Source organism: Onychomys torridus, chromosome X (genome assembly GCF_903995425.1).
Source record: "Onychomys torridus chromosome X, mOncTor1.1, whole genome shotgun sequence".
Lineage (NCBI taxonomy): Eukaryota > Metazoa > Chordata > Mammalia > Rodentia > Cricetidae > Onychomys > Onychomys torridus.
In genome coordinates, this window is record NC_050466.1 from 100,811,193 (window position 1) to 100,818,370 (window position 7,178).

Below are 7,178 nucleotides of genomic sequence, written 5' to 3' on the forward strand. Positions count from 1 at the left end.
AAAACATTCAATTACAATCAGTGGAAATTATTATTTATTGATTTTACATTATATACACATTAAAACAAAACATTTAATTATGCAGAAGAGGGGATTGTTTTTTCTGTTCATCTACAGACATTTGAATTTATCAGTTTTCTTCAAAAGCAAACAAAAATGTTTGACTGATAATTATTGATCCACACTGAAATAGAATAAATTTTTAATATTTATATGAAACTGTTTTGGAGTCACTTTTAAAATACTGCCTAAGAAATATGCATTTTTTGAGACAGGATCAAGCCAAGCTGACCTTTTGCTTAGAATCTTCTGCCTCAGCCTCCTGAGTACTGACCTTCCAGGTGTGCACCAATATACACTGAAGATTTTATTAATTTAAATATGCTTCTGAATTATACGTCTTTCAAGTGGCCAGTGGTCCTTGTCATCTAGAAATGCATACTATGCAACACTCATCAGATAGACTGAACAATATCTCCTAAAATGTCTTACACATTGTGAGAATACAAAAAATATTTGCTACTGAAAAAATCTCAGCTCTCATCCAGATAAAAACAGATAATAATTCAATAATGGAATTATATTATCTAGGTTTCTGAGGATGGTAGTAGTTGTCACCAAAATTTTTAAGGCATACTAAAAATTCTTCAAGAAAGATTTTGTAAGCTGAGAGAGAAATAGACATAAAAATAGCATGAAAGGGATAGAATTTAGAAAGAGGATTGAAGGCAGAGGAACAGATTATTAAATGCTTGGGAATGTAGGCTTGTGGGATAACTGAGTATAACAGTTACACTGACATGAATGTGATTATAGGAGAACAGGGCAAAAAACATGATATCCCACTTAGCCTAATTGAAGTGCACAGTGGAATAAGTCAAATATTTAGAAGAAGGTTTTTTTGTTTGTTTGTTTGTTTGTTTCTTTGTATGTGGAGCTGAGGATTGAACCCAAGGCCTTGTGCTTGCTACACAAGCGCTCTACCACTGAGCTAAATCCCCAACCCCGAAGAAGGTTGTTTTAAAGGAAATAAATTGTATTCCTCAGTATAACTATTCTAGAATACTTTCAAACTTCCAATAGACCCCAAGTAGTGATCAATTTGGTGTATATAAATGTGTAGATGAAATTCTAAACGGTCTTATTAAATAAGAAACACAGAGCCAAATGCAGAGTTAAAAGCCCAGAGATCAGAGCAGTAGCCAAGAGCTAAGACCACCTTAACTTACCACTCGCTGCCATCCTTCCCCTAAGAGAGAGACCTTCCTGTGACCTTGTTATTGCTTTTCTGTTCTGCCTTCTCATTGGCTCTAAACCCAACCATATGATTTCCTCATCACTGCCTGTCTATACAGACCTCCAGGTCTCTATGGTTGGTACTGGGATGAAAAGTTCAGGTCACTTTGGTTTGGATGTGTCCTTGACCATAGAGACTCTGCCTGCCGTATGATCAGATTAAGGGTGTGTGCTACCACTGCCAGACTCCCGTTTATGGCTTGCTGTGACTTCTGATCTCCAGGCAACTTTCTTAACATACAAATAAAATCACATTTCATCACAAATAAAATGTCACCATATAAATGTATTTTAAAAATCAAATCTCTATGTTCAGTTTAGATCATTACATGTAGCTGTGATGTAATGATTACATTCCTTTCTAACAATGGGAAAAAAGTAAAAAAGTAAAAAAGTAAAGCTACTTCTCCTATGTTGAAGGTTTCAATTAATCTGGGGATAACACTACTATCAAATTGGTTTTAACATCATAGGAAATGCCATAGTTTTCTTTTTAGTTCTGGAAGGAGATTCTTTGCACAATCTCTTTTAGTAATAAACAATGGATTATCTCTAAGTATGAACAAGGAAGAAATATACATTCTACTTGGTAAAATGGAAGAAGAGATTATATACTCACTTGAACTTTCTTCCATTTCTTTGTGTTCATCTAACTCTCATATGATAGTAAAAATACAAGAATCAAGTATCAATTATTTTATTAACCTTTTTCTGCAACCTTATTTCTATTGATTGGCCTTACCATATATCAATTATCTGTTATAAATCATTATCTACAGAAACATACATACATACATACATACATACATACATACATACATACATACAGAACTGAGTGTGCACATCAGGAAGTGGTTAACAGGTCTTCTCTGTGTCTAGCTCTCTTCAAAACACTCAAGGCCTTTCATGTATTACCACTAACAGTTGTTTTCTTAAGGCAAATACCCCACAGAAATTTTTGTGCAAATCTTTCAGTAGTAATTTTATTTATTTGTATTCTGACCCATGCTGTCAGATCCTTTTGCTTATATCCTGGTTTCTTCCCTCATCCCATATGCAAGAATGGGACTGTAGGACTCAGCCTGCTTCTTGAATCGCCTGCCCTATCCTGCTTTCCAAAATGTATTGTCTCACTCTGTTTCCTGTCTATTCTCCTTTTCTTTTATGACCTATTGGCATTCTTCTTTCTTCAGGTTTATTCTTCTCATTGTCATTAATATTTCCATCTGGGAAAGCCACAATTTATATATCATAAAATTTTGAAAAGTAATCTTTACAAATAAATGATAATGTTTAACAGAAATGACACTAACCCCATGGAAGGCACTACTCTATATCTAACTTATACAATCTCATAGAAATCTGTGAACAAGACACAATTGTGTAAGATTACAGATCAGGAAACTGAGGCACAAATTAGTTAAATATTTTGTTTAAGAGCACTCATGCAGTAAATTGGAGAAACAGGCTTTGGGTGCTTGAAGTCTGGTTGCAGATTTGACTCCTAGAAGTGCTCTGCTAGACTGCAATCCAAGTGCTTCCTTGGATAGAAATAGCTAAATTTGACCTGAAGGAATCTTGTTGAATGAAGAGATTACTATGCCCAGTGAACAAGGCAACGAACTGTAAAGAAACCAAATGTACAAATACTGCTCATGCTGCAAAGAGATACTTTGGGTTTGTGTTCATTTTCACAGTGTTCCTCTTCACTGGTGAATGAAAGGCATGTTTTGAATTTGTCAGAAGTTTCTCAGTAGTTTGGAATGTGAAAATATGGTTTTGTATTGTTTTCTTTTCAGAACATGGGGATTAAAAATGTAAGCAGTCAAAGTTGTCATGTTAACATTTCAAAAAAGCTTAAGTCTGTAATTTGTGCTTTGTGCCACAATGTGGAGAATGAGTCAATAATGGCTTAAAATTAAAGATAAAATCTAGACTGCAGACTGAGAATCTCTCTTTAATGCTTCAGCACATCATTTATTAACACATTTTTCTATCTTAAGCACACCTGGACTTATATATATTAGAAATTTACTACATAACACTTTTGAAGAGAGGAAGTAAGTTTTTTGGAATGGTTAAGACACAGATCTCAAGATATGTCTGTATTTTGGCTGTAATTTAAAATTGAGTGAGTGTGGACAGGGTAATCACTATAAACTGTCATTTATTCATCTGAGAAAAAGGGATAATAGCAGAATCAATTTCACAACGATGCTATAAAGACACAATAAGAGATTTTTATATAAAGTTCTTTTTAATTTTTTTAAATTTATTTCACATACCAATCATAGATCCCCCTCTTCCCTCTTCCCACCTCTCCAGCCTTCCTCCACCCACCCACCTCTCATTCACACCTACAAGAAGGTAAGACCTCTTATGGGGAGTCAGCAGAGCCTAGTACATTCAGTAGAGGCAGGTCCAAGTCCCTCCCCCTGCCTCAAGGCTGTTTGAGGTGTCCCACCATAGGTTGTGGGCTCCTAAAAGTCTGAACATGCACCAGGGACAGATCATGTTCCTACTGCCAGGGTACCCCTTAAGCAGATCAAGCTACACAACTGTCTTGCTTATGCAAAGGGCCCTAATCTAGTCTTGTGGAGGCTCCACAGGTGTTGGTCTAAAGTTCATGAGTTCCCATTAGTTTGGTTTGGTTGTCTCTGTACGTTTTCCCATCATGATCTTGATGCCCCTTGCTCACAGAATCCCTCTTCTCTCGCTTTGACTGGACTCCTGGAGTTCAGCCTGGTGTTTGGCTGTGGATCTCTGCATCTGCTTCCATCAGTTACTGGAGAAAGGCTCTATGATAAGTATTCACTTATCTGATTACTGGGGTAAGTCAGTTCAGGCACCCTCTCTACTATTGCTAGTATTCTAAGGTGGAGTCATCCTTGTGGATTCTTGGCAACTTCCTTAGTACCAGGTTTCTCCCTATCCCCATGATGTCTCCCTCTATCATGGTATTCCTTTCATTGCTCTCCCACTCCATCCTTGTTGCAGCTCAGCCACCCCATTCCCTTATGTTCTCATCCCCCACCCCTTACCCTTCACTGGCCCCCCTCATTATATTTTTAAGTTTTAATTTAATTCGAGAATAATAGTGTCAAAATGCTGGCTTTGCAATATCAAAAGTACGAATACAGAAGCAACTGAAATGGTACTGGTTTCCAATTACAGCTGGACTTTACATAAATTTACCATTCTTTTTTGATTCAATATTTACAAAAAAAGCATCTCAATGTGTTATGTCATTATTATAACAGATATAAACATTTCAAAATATTAATGTAATTTTATATTATTAGATAAGCTTTTGAGATTAAAAAACCTACTACAGGCAGTTTTGGAGGGCAGACCATAGCAAATTATAGGAGTGTTCAACAATGTAATTAAAAATATATTTAAAAAGAAAATTAATAGCATTAAACTTTTTCTCAGTCTCTATTTCCCATCTTGCATATGCTCTCCAAATTACTTTCCATGCATTCAAGAATTTCAATTCTTTTCCCTAAAGCACAAGTAGCTGTCTCTTACCTAACATGCAGAAGCAAAACTATTGTTGGATTCAATCCTTCTAGCTATCCAAATGCTTGTCTTTAACACTGTCTCTTCCTCAGGTTGCCGAAGACACTGACTTCTCAGCACATGCTATGTGTTGTTTGTGCTATGCCTCTGCCTCTACCCTCCATCCAGTTACACTACTTCCTTCAGGGTTCGTTTGAAACTCTTATTCTCTCAAAAACAAAAAAACTACTTTGCCCAGGGCTCATTACTGAACTTCTATTCTGCTTTACAGCTCAACTGTGTAATCAACACACATACTTGTCTCACCTGGGCAAAAGCTTCCCATGAGTGTTGCTGCATGGCAATAATGTCCTTGAAAAATTAAAAATGTTACTACTGTGTGTATTATCTTTCAAAGTATAGGTACATTGCATATACAGTAAATATTCAATATACCTCTTGATAGATTAATAAAGACTTACCTTTATTATATTGTTTAAAAAGTAAGATTTATTATTTTTACTGAGGCATGATGCCTTCACATTTTTACAGGATAAATTGTAGTAATGTTATATGCATATACAAAGAATTATAGTCATATCAGAATACTAAGCACATGAGTATGGGAAAATATTTTTTTAATTGCACATTTTTTTATGGAATGAAGTGTTGCAAAATCAGATTGCAAATAAATCCAATTGCATTCATTTTCTTTTTTTATTAAGAAGTTTTCTGTTCATTTTACATACCAACCATTGATGCCCCTCTCCTCCCTCCTCCCACCACCCCCAACCTGCTGTGGATATTGCTCTGTATAAATTGCTGATTGGCTAGTAGCCAGGCAGGAAGTATAGGCGGGACAATCAGAGAGGAGAATTCTGGGAAGTAGAAGGCTGAGGCAGAGAGATGCTGCCAGCCTCCACCATAACAAGCGACATGTAAGGTACTAGTAAGCCACGAGCCATGTGGCAACCTATAGACTAATAGAAATTGGTTAATTTAAGATCTAAGAACAGTTAGCAAGAAGCCTGCCATGGCCATACAGTTTGTATGCAATATAAGTCTCTGTATGTTTACTTGGTTGGGTCTGAGTGGCTGTAGGACTGGCGGGTAAGAGAGATTTGTCCTGACTGTGGGGAAGGCAGGAAAACTCTAACCACAAAGAGCAAACTCTAGCTACAAATGGTGCTCTACAGGTTGGCTAGAGTTTCAACCTAAAATCTGAGAAAAAAAGATTCTAAAATGGAGCTAAGAACAGCTTTCTAGTTGTCTCTCTCAAGTTAGCAGAACCCTGTGTGTTTGAGCTACTCTAAGGCAGGTTCATGGCATGTAGGCTTGACCTATGCTATGTTACACAGAGGTGTCTCTAAGCTGTGCACTATGCTGTGTGTTGGATATAATCATTGCTAGTTAAAAAAAGAGGTTTTTAGGCTACACCCTGCTTTGATAAAAGCATAGACCCACTGTTTCTAAGAGTTGATGGCTCCCAGAGCTGGCAATAAATATACCACCACCATGTTTGGAAGCTGAGGTGGGTGGAGCCAGCAGCCACAGCACTGTTTCAGTCTTAGAATGCTGCAGTTTAAGCAATAGGTTCACAATAAGACAGATTCAGATGGAATAGTTTACAATGTGTGTAAAATATACGTAGGCTTGAAAAAGATAAAAAGGTGATATATACAGTTATATAAAGAAATACATAGTTTTAAAAAATAAAGTCTTTAAAGAGACAGTAAAGGTAGTATAATAAGTAAGCCATGTAATGATGGATATCACACAGAGAATCTAGATTATGTTGTTTTTGATATTCTTAACTTCAGAAAAACATTTGCTTGTAAAAGCTATTGGGTTAATCCAGTATATATATTTTAAAGGTACCTTGACTTCAAAATTTGGATATAAGGATATGATGATTTGGAAAGGAGGCTCTGCTTTTGTTTCCATAGGAAGCCAGAGGCTATGGATTTGTTCCAGATTAAGACACATCAAGTTTGACCAGCCAAGACCCCCTGAAAGGTCTCCAATGACACCATAGCCCAGATAATCCAACATCCAAAATGGTTTCAAGGCAACTGGCTCAGACAATACACCCTCATGGACTACTCCATAATCCTAAAATTTTCTTTGTGTCCACATAAGATACAGTGCCCCCCTACAGCAGGAAGTAGTAAGAGAAGCTACACCCAAATTCTCAAATATAGCAAGCTGGGTTTGGAGATGGAATTGGCTCACGTCTTCTCTAAACCCAAGCATATTACTTAAAAAAAAAAAAAAAGATTAAGAGATTCTTATGTCCCGTATCAGAAGCACCCTCTGATGTGGGACAGAGAAAAACCAATATTTTTATTTAAATCATTTTGATTATAAATGTGATCTCTTTC